General features: G+C 38.6%; 1 protein-coding gene across 1 annotated transcript in view; it reads right to left on the bottom strand.

Annotated features, from left to right (window-relative positions):
* chst11 (carbohydrate (chondroitin 4) sulfotransferase 11) overlaps window positions 1–12,643 on the bottom strand; it is a 185,150-nt gene that overhangs the window by 71,127 nt on the left and 101,380 nt on the right. The window lies entirely within an intron of this gene.

The raw sequence follows: 12,643 nt of genomic DNA, 5'->3' as shown, positions 1-12,643 counted from the left end.
AGTTCATAGCATGGACCGTTTAACCTGGCAACAACTGCAGCCGGCTCAAACGTGATTGGTCAATATCACGCGGACTACAAACAGCCTACAACCGGAAACCAGGGCTCTTCCACTCTTCTTCCGGAGGCAAGATCTCCGGGGTTTGCCTTCAGACTCTACATTCACTGAATGTAGAGTCTGTATATAGAGACTATTCTTTGACAAACTGCCATGCTCATCTGTGCACAGATGACACAGTACTGTGTACATCTAGCAGACAAAAACTTACAGTGCCAATTCAGACAAAAGGTTGGCCATCTCCCCTGTGTTTCATGGGTGAATGGTTTTTAAGTTTTGTCCGTCTTGGACAGTGGTGATGTGATTCAATGGCAAGCATCCCCTTCAACTCTTAAACTTCTGAACCCAGTCTATCACCCTGCTTGTCTATGGTACACATCATTGTATTTCATATGACAGAGTTGGGTGAGTCTTCTCTCCAAGACAGACGTAATACTCATTGGTATCTTTTGATCCATGAAGCCCTAACTGAAATATGACCAAATCACCTTTTTGTCACTCAGATGGGCTTCATCAGACACACTACTAATTGCCTCTTGCCTCATGTCTCACAAGTTAGTTGAACTTGGAAAAAGTGCTTTTATTTTAGTGCAGCTAACTTCTGAAACTAAATACAGCACCTCCTTAAAATCAGTTTACATTTTAGAAATCTGATCATGTAATTATTTTTATTCATCTATCAAATTATCTACCCTAATTACTATAGGGATGCACTGATTTATCGGCTTAACATCAGTATCAGGCAATATTCTCTTTGCTGACTGCCATCAGCCTATGGTCAAATAAGATGACATTAACCGATGGCAGTGTCTGATGTTTTTCTGTTTCTTTCTTTTTTTCTCCTCTGTTTTCTGTTTTTCTGGATTTTGCACGGAGTAAAAGGCGGGGCTCAGACTAACGGCCACAAACTTAAATTAATAAGCAGGTACAAGAAGACTGTTTAGCTAATGGGCTCCGCAATTTCACTGACGTGTGACAAGAAGATGTGTTTGGGAATTGGGACAAACAGAGAGCTTCCCCAGGACACCATCAGGATGAAAAGACTAAATTAAAATAATGTTGTTAACAACGAATCCATATTAAAATCAGCAGGAGGAAAGCTAGTTAACATTAGCTATTAGCAGCAGTGGCTGCAACTACGATCATGATGCATTCAAGCTCTATTTAGTACAAATGAGTATAAAGCAAAGGTAAATTATAATGTTCTCATGATGTGTTTAATGTAATCTTGTAAATGTAAGTCTTGGTGAGAAACTTGAATAAATACAGCTGTTTGTAGGAGAAATTTGTTGTTTTAAAAGCAATATAAAATACATATTACAGTGTTAATTATGATCTATTAAAGATCCATTAAATGCTTTTATAGCTGTTATTATTATTGAAAAAAAAAGGTTTTCCTCATGTAAAAGGTTATTTTAAGGTTGTTTCATAAATGTATATGATTGAATTTGTGCCCATTTAGAGGTTGTGTCTTGAAGGGCTTAATTACAGTTTCACAATCGGTGCAGTACTTAATGTATTAAAATTGCACCATAAAATTAAAAAATACAAAAATCTGAAATGTTTTTTCATAGAATGTGAAAAATTAAAACACACAAAACCTACTGATTCAAAAGATTCAAGATAAAATTATTTCTTAACACTCCATGAGTAATTTAAAGTATGTACATGTTTTTACTCTGCTCATTTTTATGAGCAGAGTACAGCAGAGCTGTTTTGATGGTTTCATCTGCAGTAGAAATGTTTCCCTAGTGCCTACACTAGTATTTTTTGGTATTTCATATCCCTAAAATCTGTGCAGCCTAAAAGCTAAGAGGTTAAGAAAATCAATAAACCATAATGACTGATAAAAAGTATTGAAACTGTCATAAAAAAATACAACAGACATTTCTGTCAACCTGCTTCTCTGATGCCACCGCATGTTTTCAACGTTTTATGGACCACTTGTAGTGTAATATAATGTAAAGTCTGAGCTTTCTGTTGCAAAAAGAATGAAAGCTCAAGCTCTTATAGTTTTTTTTTTACTTTAGATTGATTTTAATCAAGATCATGAAAACAGCAACCCTCTGTGGCCGTAGCAGGAGGTCCATCATAAAAGTGTTAAAGTTTCATTTGTGAATGAAAGACTGTTTAATCTTCCAAAAGGTACATAGTCGTGCTTTAAATGAGCAAAACTGTTGAGGAGTTGTAATTTTCGGACATAACATTATATTGATATATGGGCAAAGATACCTATGGTGTCCCATCATAGTGGACATTGGTTTTGATTTGGCATTGGTTTTGATTTGGCTTTTGCTCCCTTTCTGCTTAATAGATTTCATTTCAGTAATTTTAATGAGCTTGCAGGTGAACGGCTGCACTGTTCACCTGCCAACTCTGTTTGGTAAGGGTTTGTTGCTAAAAAGCTAAAGAAGATTTTTTTGTCATGTTTTTTCTAATGGTGGAGGGATCAGAAGAGTCACTCCTTCACTGGGTTGTATTCCTGTGACTGATGCAAGAGCAAGATCTAACTACTCTTTGTTTTGCTGTGGACCCCCTGGACTCATCCTCAAGGATGCCACTTTGGAAACGATCACTTTAAACAACCAACTGCTGTGAGAAAGAGGCTGAAAGCTACAGGGATAAATAATGAGAGCAGTGACTATATGCCAAGGGCGAAGCCACAGTTCAGCATTTGTTTGGCTGGATCTCAGCTCTTTACACAACTCGATACAGAGCGGTAGCTGCTGGCAGCAGCTCAGTGGGAGCAGCCAGCGCAACACTCCGCCCCTGCCAACACACTCTCTCCAATTACTGTGCATGGAAAAGTGCTGAGGGACGAAGCAGGATCGACGGGCAAGAATATGAACCACTAACAAGAAAGCCAAGCATTTAATGGCAGTTTATTCCACACATGATCTGCCTCATGTTCATGGATGAACATGTGTTACTGCCATCAAGAGAGCTAATAATGAGACTGATGCACATTCACACTGGATACATTTCTATACAGTACATCTCCATTAGTTAAACTTACCAGTGAAGTGCATGATTAGTTTAGTTTAGTTTATTTGTTTATTTGAAAAGGGACAATATACATTAATCAACATTTTAACAAAAATGTGAATGCACCCGAAATAGCCGAGAGGCTAATTTTCATCGGTAGTCCCTTTGCCAGTTGTTAAAGGCATCAATAAAATACAGCATCCAATATAAATAAAATATAACCCATTAAAGATAACACATTATATACAAGATAAACATTATGTATGGCACACACATACCGTTGAGTGACAATAACCCTCAATTGCATGATGCTCCTATAGAATAGTGAGGCAAACATCAGTGTTCACATTTTTGTGTTTCGACAAGCCATTTCTTGGCATTGCGCTTCAATGAATGATATGACAGAGATACTCTGATTGATTGTGGTACTGAATTCCATTGATGTGATGCTCTGAAGGAGAAAACTGCCTGACTGTAGTTTTTCTTAAGGGAATTGTGCAGTCTCCCCTCACTGCACCTCTAGTACCCCTGTTACCAGAAGATCTGAATTAACGTAGCCAGATAGAGGAGGAGGAGCTGAACCATGCAAGATCTTATATACCGGACAGATGTTTTTGAATATAATGAGATTTTCCCAACTAAGCAATTTATATTTTTTCAGTATATGACAATGATGAAATCTGAAAGGTTTCTTATCTAATATTTTACGTGCTTGTTTATATAATGATTCTATTGTTTTCATTGTTGTGGTGTTTGCAGTAGACCAGCTTGTCAGACAGTATGTGATGTGGGAGAGAACCATCGCGAAGAAGTACATCTTGGCTGCTTTACATTAATTACATTTATTACATTCACATCACAAGGAATTCATTATATGACAATGTAAACAACAAATAAGCTTTCTTTATACTTATACTCTAAAAAAGACTCCACTGGTTTAACTTGAAAAAAATGATATTTAGTGGTCAAATTATTTCATTTAAGATATTCTTACTCATTATTTTAAGTACCCAAAACTGTACCCAAAAAATGCCAAATAAGTTGTCAACTGACTAAAACACTTGCAACAACAAACATATTTTTAATGCTGAAAAACTTCATCATTTTAAGCATTATCAACTATGAATATTTTTTAATTCACTGTTGTACATATTTCAGTTAGTAATCTTACCCTTTTGTGCAGTTCTAAATTGGTTACCCAGTACCTTGATTAGCAGATCAACCAAAAAATAATAATCAAGAGCATTAGAGATAACTAACAGGTTTTCCGACAATCGGACGGATGCTTATTTATTTATTTCGTTGTCCCCTCATTTATGATTGATGATCTTATGTGTACATATGTACGCAAGTTTCACACTGATTACAATCACTCAATCGCCCAACAGTTTTAGACTATGCTGAGCCATGGCTGTTTTGAAGTTCACTGGTCAATATCTTCAAATGAAATGTGATATCAACAAGCTTTATGCAACTTTTGATAAGCTTGTTCCAATAGTCACATAAAATTTGGTAAAAACTGGACCTAGGGTTTAGGTTTTGGAGAATCTAGTCTACTGGACTTTAATGGTTTTTCTGGCCTTTTTTAGGGCACTTTGAGCTTGTGTCAAACTTCTATTGCAGTTGGACTGACAGTGTGAAGGGCATGGCCTTTCCAAAACTGCATTTTTGGGCCTTCATTATATCACCCCCATTTTTCTAACTGGGATCATATTTGTTGAGCAGCGTTAAGTAACAACTTCCAATCATTGGTGGAAAAGTCCATGTGTCTATGATGTACCAATACATGGGAATTTGGGAAAACATTTCTGAAAAAAAGAATATTAATAAATTGCAAACTGGCAAAATGCATAAACATAAAGAGACACAAAAAGACCAAAAAGAGGCACAGAACAACCACCGTGACATGCAAATGACCACAGAAATACAAAACTACAGAGATACAAAACAACCAAAAGGCAAACTGACTGCAAATAGACTAAAAAGTGACCACAAACAGATGCAAAAAGACGAAAAAGAGATGCCAAATTACCACAGAGACAAAAAAATGACCACAAAGACAAAATGCAAAACAACAAAGACATGCAACATGACCAACAAAGAGGAATAAAATGACCAAAAAGAGATGCAAACTGAGCACAAAGAGACACAAAATGACCTACAGTATAAGCAACACAAAAGACCAAAAACACAACACAAAACATACGCTATTGGGAGGCAAATTGACCACGGAGACACAAAATAGCAAAGATATACAAAAGTAAATGCAAAATGACCACAGAGAAGCAAAATGACCACAGAGACACATGACAAAATGACAAAAAATAAGATCAAAATGACTACAAAGAGAGGCAAACTGACCACAAACAGATGCAAACTGACCACAAACAGATGACAAAAAAAGAGATGCAAAACAACTGCTATGAGATGCAACATGACCACAAAGAAACACAAAACTACAAAGAGATGCAGAACAACCAAAATGATCACAAAGAGACACAAAATGACTACACAGGAATGCAAAAGTGTTTTCTTTCTTTCAGTCTGAGTGTTTCCCTTCTATGTAGGAGGGATGAGGGGCCCTTTACATAGCTGTGCCCACGGGACCTGTTGTCTCACAATCCTGCTGTGAAAAATGATCAGTAGCCAATTATACACATTTGCACTATAGTGCACATAGCTCTGTATATGTTTGATGTGGGAGTACTACAGGATTGAGATAGAATCGAATAGAGAGAACTTTATTTATCCCCGAAGGGAAATTCAGCTGTCCAGCAGCTCATAAAAGACAAAAAACAAGAACCACACTCAGTAACTGCATGATGAGGATGCTGTTTGTGACTGTCAGTATTTTCATCTTTATATCTAGTTTTTATTTTTTTAATTTTATTTTTTTTTGCTGCAGCATTGGCCAAATTTCCCTACAAAAATCATTAAGGGTTTGTCTGCCCTTACTCTCATCTGGCGTAAGAGGAACATCAAAGCAAACACGAGGATTCACACTTCTCAGCAGGCTGTTGATTTTTTTTTTTTAAAAATCCTGGTTGAAAATTGAAGAATTGAGCGTGCTGAAGTTGGCGCTGACCACAGATATACCCAGTATCCCTCTATGTGAATCCCTCTATTGGCCCAAACCAGATCCATTGACAGAGCCCTGGGGAACGAGCTGAGCGCTTGTTAGTGTAACGAGCCCCAACAGACAGCCATGACCTTCAGATGCTGAGGGGAGGATAGAGAGAAGCAGGGATGCATTTACACCCTGAGCACACACACACACACACACACACACACACACACACACACACACACACAAAGAGTGTGATTGATAACCTTGTTGCTAAAGCTGGTATTTAAAAATGCAGTTCAACACTCCATCCTACTGTGGACGATGTAAACAGGCAATTACTGCTTCCTCTGAGGATGGGAGCACTCTCTATTTTCTCTCTATTTTTAATGCAATAACTCAATCATAGAATATTTGCTTTTTAGGCTCACTCACACTGAAAAGCACACACACACACACACACACACTCCCAGCAGGCACTATCAACAGAGCAGTGGTGATTACTGATTGCTGTGGACATAGGCTGGAGGTGGAGCTCAAGGTAATGAGGATTCAATTCTGGAGTGTGTGAGTGTGTGTCTGTGTGCCTCGTGGCACTGCTGGATCAGTCACAGAGCTGTGGTGATATTTATCTGCTAGCACCAGTGAGCCCGCAACTAATGACAATGGATGCAAAAACAAATTAGGTTGAAAGGCTGTCTGTGCTGAGTGTGAACACCAGCAGATTCAGTACTTGCAGTCATCTGTCCTTCCCATAAGGCACGCTAAAGTTAGATTCAGTGCACTGAAAAAGAATACTTTGCTGTAGACGAAATCCTTAGGTAAATGAGCCCTCATTACCATGATGGCATTACCGTGCATGTGAATTATTTTAATTTTGACTACTCTAAAAAAACTGCTTGATCTTGTACAAACTGTTACATCTAGTTACATCTACATTTAACTTATCATGAACGACTAGACAAAGCTTTTTGTTCTCTGCTGCATCAGTAAACTTCAACACTGAAAAAACATGGGATGCAAAATCCATAAGCCTCTGCTCCATCTTAACTCTCCATCAAATCATCACCTTCCAAGCACAACCAACAACCATCTATAACCAACTAATCTACAACAATATGTATATATTTCCTGGCCAAAGTTCCACATTTGCAGTTTCATGTATTTAAAAATTGTTTTATTTTATTTGATTACAATACAAGGCCATTTTTAGGCATTTATTAGAGATTTTGTGAGAAGAGAGACGACAGGACTTGAGGGGACAGAGAGAGGTGGAAAACAGGAAGCCAAAGCAGAATTGCCAAAAATTGCAGTTCCTGTGATGGCCACTTGAGGCTGGCTCCATATGTGAATCAACCCCCAAAGACCCCTGTGGTAAAATACCCAACTTTACAGCAGAAATAAAGCCTGGTACAAAAACCAGTTGTGGTCTCTATGGCTAATATCACCATCCATGACAACTGTATGGGGGGTGCTGATATACATAGAGCACAACATCACTTTGACTTCTAACAATGCATGTAACATTCCACTTCATAGGTGTTCTGACCTGTAAATTACATTAACCATTAGCCTATGATATCATCATCACAAACTTTGCACAGCAAAGATGAACATATTTTCTCAAATAGCATGAGTGAAATTATGAATGGTCATTAGAAAAGGACGAAAGGAGGGCAAGAAGCCTGGATACTTCACCGCAAACCACCAGTTGTGCTCATATGACATCAGCCAATGTCGCAGCGTACTGTCTGAAAAAGGTATTAACTCATTGTAATCATATAAATGATTAAATGAACAAACAAATCATAACCTGTTGTCATTAATTACTGGTAACTTATAAATGGCACTTGTAGAACTGATGCACAAAAAGCACACTTGAAGTCTTGCAGTTGTACTGAATATCAGTGTGATTATCTTCAGCTTATGACCAAATCACAGCCGTGCTGATTTGCACTAACAACACCTCCAGTGCGATATTGCTTAATCTTACTATATCTTACTTTATCTTATCTTACTATCTTACTATATAATGACGAAAACTCTGTCTGTGGGTGTGTCTGTGTGTGTATCTGTGTGTCTGTTCCATGTTTTTCTCCTCACTAACTTGGTCAAGCCATGTGAAATTTGGCACAGTGGTAGAGGGTCATGGGAGGATGTGGGATTTTTTTTCACAGACTATTTCATGTATTACTGCGTGGATACAGTAACAGTTTCAGCAAATATGACAAAAAGATATTTTTTATAAAAGTTACCGACTACAGCTTTAATGTACAGACCTGTACCTGGTATATTTTCCAGAGCAAGTATCTGGTGGTCACAAATAAATTTTATGACACATTTTACTATCTGTGACTAATTATTGTTGGACCAGTGTCCATTCTGGCAACTCAGTTTGACTATTTTCTTAATTGTAACTCAGTCAGCATCTTATAAGCAAAGTATCAACATTTTAAAACACTGTAAATTGTTTATAATGTTTCAAAAACAGAATCAGCACTTCATGACATGTAGGAGTTTCAAACATTTCCAATTTCTACAGAAAATTTCATTTTTCATTTTTAAATGTAGCTTTTCAAAACTGACAAAATTTGATAGAAGCTGCTGATTGAGACATAATTAGATAACTCCATTTACCATCATCTACATCTGCCTCACTCCTTTCCTCCTCTTCCCTCCCTCCCTCCTCCTCTGGCTGTAACACTTTAAGCAGTGTCCCTGCACCCTGAACACCAGCAGCCTGGACAGTTTACAGTTCCCCATGCGACCAGAGGGGGAGAAACACTCTGTGTGCTGCACAAATATCCACACAAACCACAGACACACAGCACAAACACTGTTTAGCGTTCATCCTCTGCTTTCATCAGACTTAGCAGGGATACTGTCACGCTGACAGCCCTCTGCCTCTCCTCCTCCTCCTACTCCCTGTAGCCATCATCCTGCTGCTGCTGAAAAAGCTCCAAAACGCTTCGATTTCAACTTTATTAGTCCTTTAAAGCAGGTGGAGAAAAACTGGGAAGTGTCCAGCTCCATACAACAGGCAGACTTCCCTTAACCTTGTGGTAAAACATATTAATGACTGCTGTCTTAGACCTATTACTAATGTTGATTGGCTAATTTTAGACTACATAGGTTTTGTTACCTTTATTATTGGGCTACCTTCATCAATATCTTTTGTGGCTCCAGACAGAATTTTTCTTATTTTTGTGCCAAAAACAGTTTTATTGATGGTAAAGGTTGCCAACCCGAGATTTAACAAAATTTCCTGGACAGGTGGAGGCCGTGCAGCCATCAACCAGTATCACCGATAACAATAGTTTGTAAAACCAGGGTGGCAGCACCCATTCTGATGTCTAATTTCTTTCCACTTAAAACATTATTCTGACATTGTTAAATGTAACATTCAATAATGTTCAATAATGTAATAACCCATACATTCTATAGCGACCCTGGGGCAGTGGTGAGTGTGATATTAGTGGGGTCAGCTGTCAGTCAGTGTGCGGGCTGGAGATTGGTGGAGCAGAGAGGGGGGAGGGCTGTCCCGCTGGGTACTGTAAGTGAGTATGTGTGTATGTAGGAGGTGTGTAATGGTAGAGGAGTCAGAGTTTTGGGATGGAGACTTTACGTGCTACCCCTGGAGTGTTACCGGAATTTTGGAGTGATTAAATAAACGGACCTTTTCCTGAAAGTTACTCTGGTCTCCTGCTTGTGAGTGATTCATTACAGTTCTAAGACCTGTGTGTCACACAGACATGACTGTTCCTCAAACAAACTGATGAGGTGATCCTCTACTGTCCATCCAAAACTGTTATTTTAACCCCAGCTGGCTAGTTAGCTAGATATCTTGCTAATTCCAATAGGCTTTTCTGCTAACATTACAGTGGGTACAGAAAATGAGCTGAAAAAAATGTTGTCACTCAGCTGACCGGGGTGTAGTGCACTTCACGACATTTTTTCTCCAAGTGAGGAAATAGAATAGATTTGTTTAATCTGGTTGAAATTCACATACAGTTTTTAAGCGCTTGATGATCCACTCTCACTAAAGCATATGTCATGCAAGAGAGACAATAAAAACAAATGAAATGGTCAAAACCGTCAAATTAATATTTAAGGTGCGATTCATGACGTCAACTCATTCAATGAGTAACATGTAAGAAAACATTTCATCTTAAAAGCTGTTGGTAGCTGCTGGCAATAGTCTTTCAACAGCACAGAGAATTACATGTTTTTTTTTTAAATTTCTTAGTCCATAGCTGCTTAACTAGTAATAATAATTGTAATAGTAATACGTTTTATTTATTTAGCACCCTTCATACAAAAAATGTTGCACACAGTGCCTTACAATAAGGGCATTACATTAAATTGACATAATGAACATTCAATATGAAAGGACATTTAAAAACAGATGAAAACAAGGATTAACTGATTCTACAATTTTCATTTCACATGGTGGTAATTTGAGATCCTATCAATATGATTTCATAGTAGTTTTTGTTGTTGAGGCCTTTCTAGGCCTTTGATGTCATTAACAATCAGAGCCTATAATTCCCAACAGGCACAGACTCACCAACAGACACTGATTAACTGAAATAAGTGTTTTTCAGATTACCCCCAAACATCTTCTCAAGAGTTAACCTCACTGCTGGTATCATCTGTGCCAGGTACAGCCCACAGCTGCCCCAGAATCTCCCACCCAGTTCAGACCACAGTGGATCAAATAGAACTCACCACGGTCTTTCTCCATCAAAACCACCACCCACTAATCATAGCAACACCATAAATCTTAAAATAATAAAGAAAAAACTAGTGAAGATGAAAAAGCCTGCAAAACATCCTTTCATTTGATAGTAAGAGTTGACTCATGTTTGTTGCCAATACTTGCCACCGTAGGAACAGCGGTTACATTACCTTTGAAACAAGCCACAATTTAACCATACGAGTGCACACATGCATGCTTGTCACAGGTGCACTGCGATACTTCAACATGCAGCCAGCTAGCCCCGGATGTCAAAGTGATGTCAGAAAGACGTTGGACTGTTTTGTCTGGGAAAACGTTAAATTTTGGTTGGAATGAAAATCAGGTTAACGATATATTTTGAATGTATAATGACCTTGGAATTTCATGTTGTTCAGATGTTGACAATGTGACTCTGTGCAGATGTTTTGTTTTGTTCTCCATACCTCACGACTAAATGTTGTTATTCTACATTAAGACAATGCTAGCATGAGATCAATCAATCAATCAATCAATTTTATGTATAAAGCCCAGTATCACAAATCACAATTTGCCTCAGAGGGCTTTACAGCATACGACATCCCTCTGTCCTTTGGACCCTCGCAGCAGATAAGGAAAAACTCCCCCAAAAAAACCCTTTAACAGGGAAAAAAATGGTAGAAACCTCAGGAAGAGCAACTGAGGAGGGATCCCTCTTCAAAGACGTGCAATATATGTCACACAGAACAGATCAACATGATAAATTAACAGTAATCTGTATGACACAATGAGACAGAAAGAGAGACAGAAACAGAGAGAGATGCAGGACAGACCGTAATGACAGTAGCTTACAACAACATTAATAAAAGTAATAATATAATTCTAATTATAGTTACGACTATTGTGGTACAATAAGTTGAAAGTATATATTAATATCTGATAGTATACATATGTGACAATAATCATATGTGTATAATAACAGTAGAAGTATGACTAATGATAACAGCAGCAGCCGGAGGCATCAGGCAGGATCACAGCAGCAGCACAACCACACATGTCACATTATCCAGGCACCGCTGTGATATAAGTTAACCTGCGAGACAATGGCGCACAAAGGCTCCGGAGAAGAAGCCGAGTTAGTGACATGCAGTACGGCCGAGTTAGCGAGATGCAATAACAGGACATGAGTGTTACCAAGGACAGAGAGAGAGAAGGTGCTCGGTGTATTATAGGAGGTCCCCCGGCAGACTAGGTCTAAGTCAGCCTGACTAGGGGCTGGTACAAGGCAAGCCTGAGCCAGCCCTAACTATAAGCTTTATCAAAGAGAAAAGTCTTAAGTCTAGTCTTAGATGTGGAGATGGTGTCTGCCTCCCGGACCGCAACAGAAAGATGATTCCACAGGAGAGGAGCCTGATAGCTGACGACTCTGGCTCCTGATCTACTTTTGGAGACTTTTGGGACCACGAGTAACCCTGCGTTCTCAGAGCGCAGTGTTCTGGTGGGTTAATATGGCACTATGAGCTGCCTTAGATATGACGGAGCCTGACCATTTAAAGCTTTGTACATTGGGAGAAGGATTTTAAATTCAGTTATGGATTTTACAGGGAGCCAGTGCAGAGAAGCTAAAACAGGAGAAATATGATCTCGTTTCTTAGTTCCTGTTAGTACACGTGCCGCTGCATTCTGAATAAGCTGGAGAGTTTTTAAAGACTTATTAGAGCTACCTGATAATAGGGAGTTACAGTAATCGATCCAGCCTAGAGGTAACAAAAGCGTGGACCAATTTTTCTGCATCTTTTCAGGTCAGGATAGGCCTAATTTTC

The sequence above is a fragment of the Epinephelus moara genome, chromosome 22 (genome assembly GCF_006386435.1).
Source record: "Epinephelus moara isolate mb chromosome 22, YSFRI_EMoa_1.0, whole genome shotgun sequence".
In the NCBI taxonomy this organism is placed as follows: Eukaryota; Metazoa; Chordata; class Actinopteri; order Perciformes; family Serranidae; genus Epinephelus; species Epinephelus moara.
The sequence above is the reverse complement of the archived record's forward strand: the minus strand, read 5'-3'. Positions and strand labels throughout refer to the sequence as shown.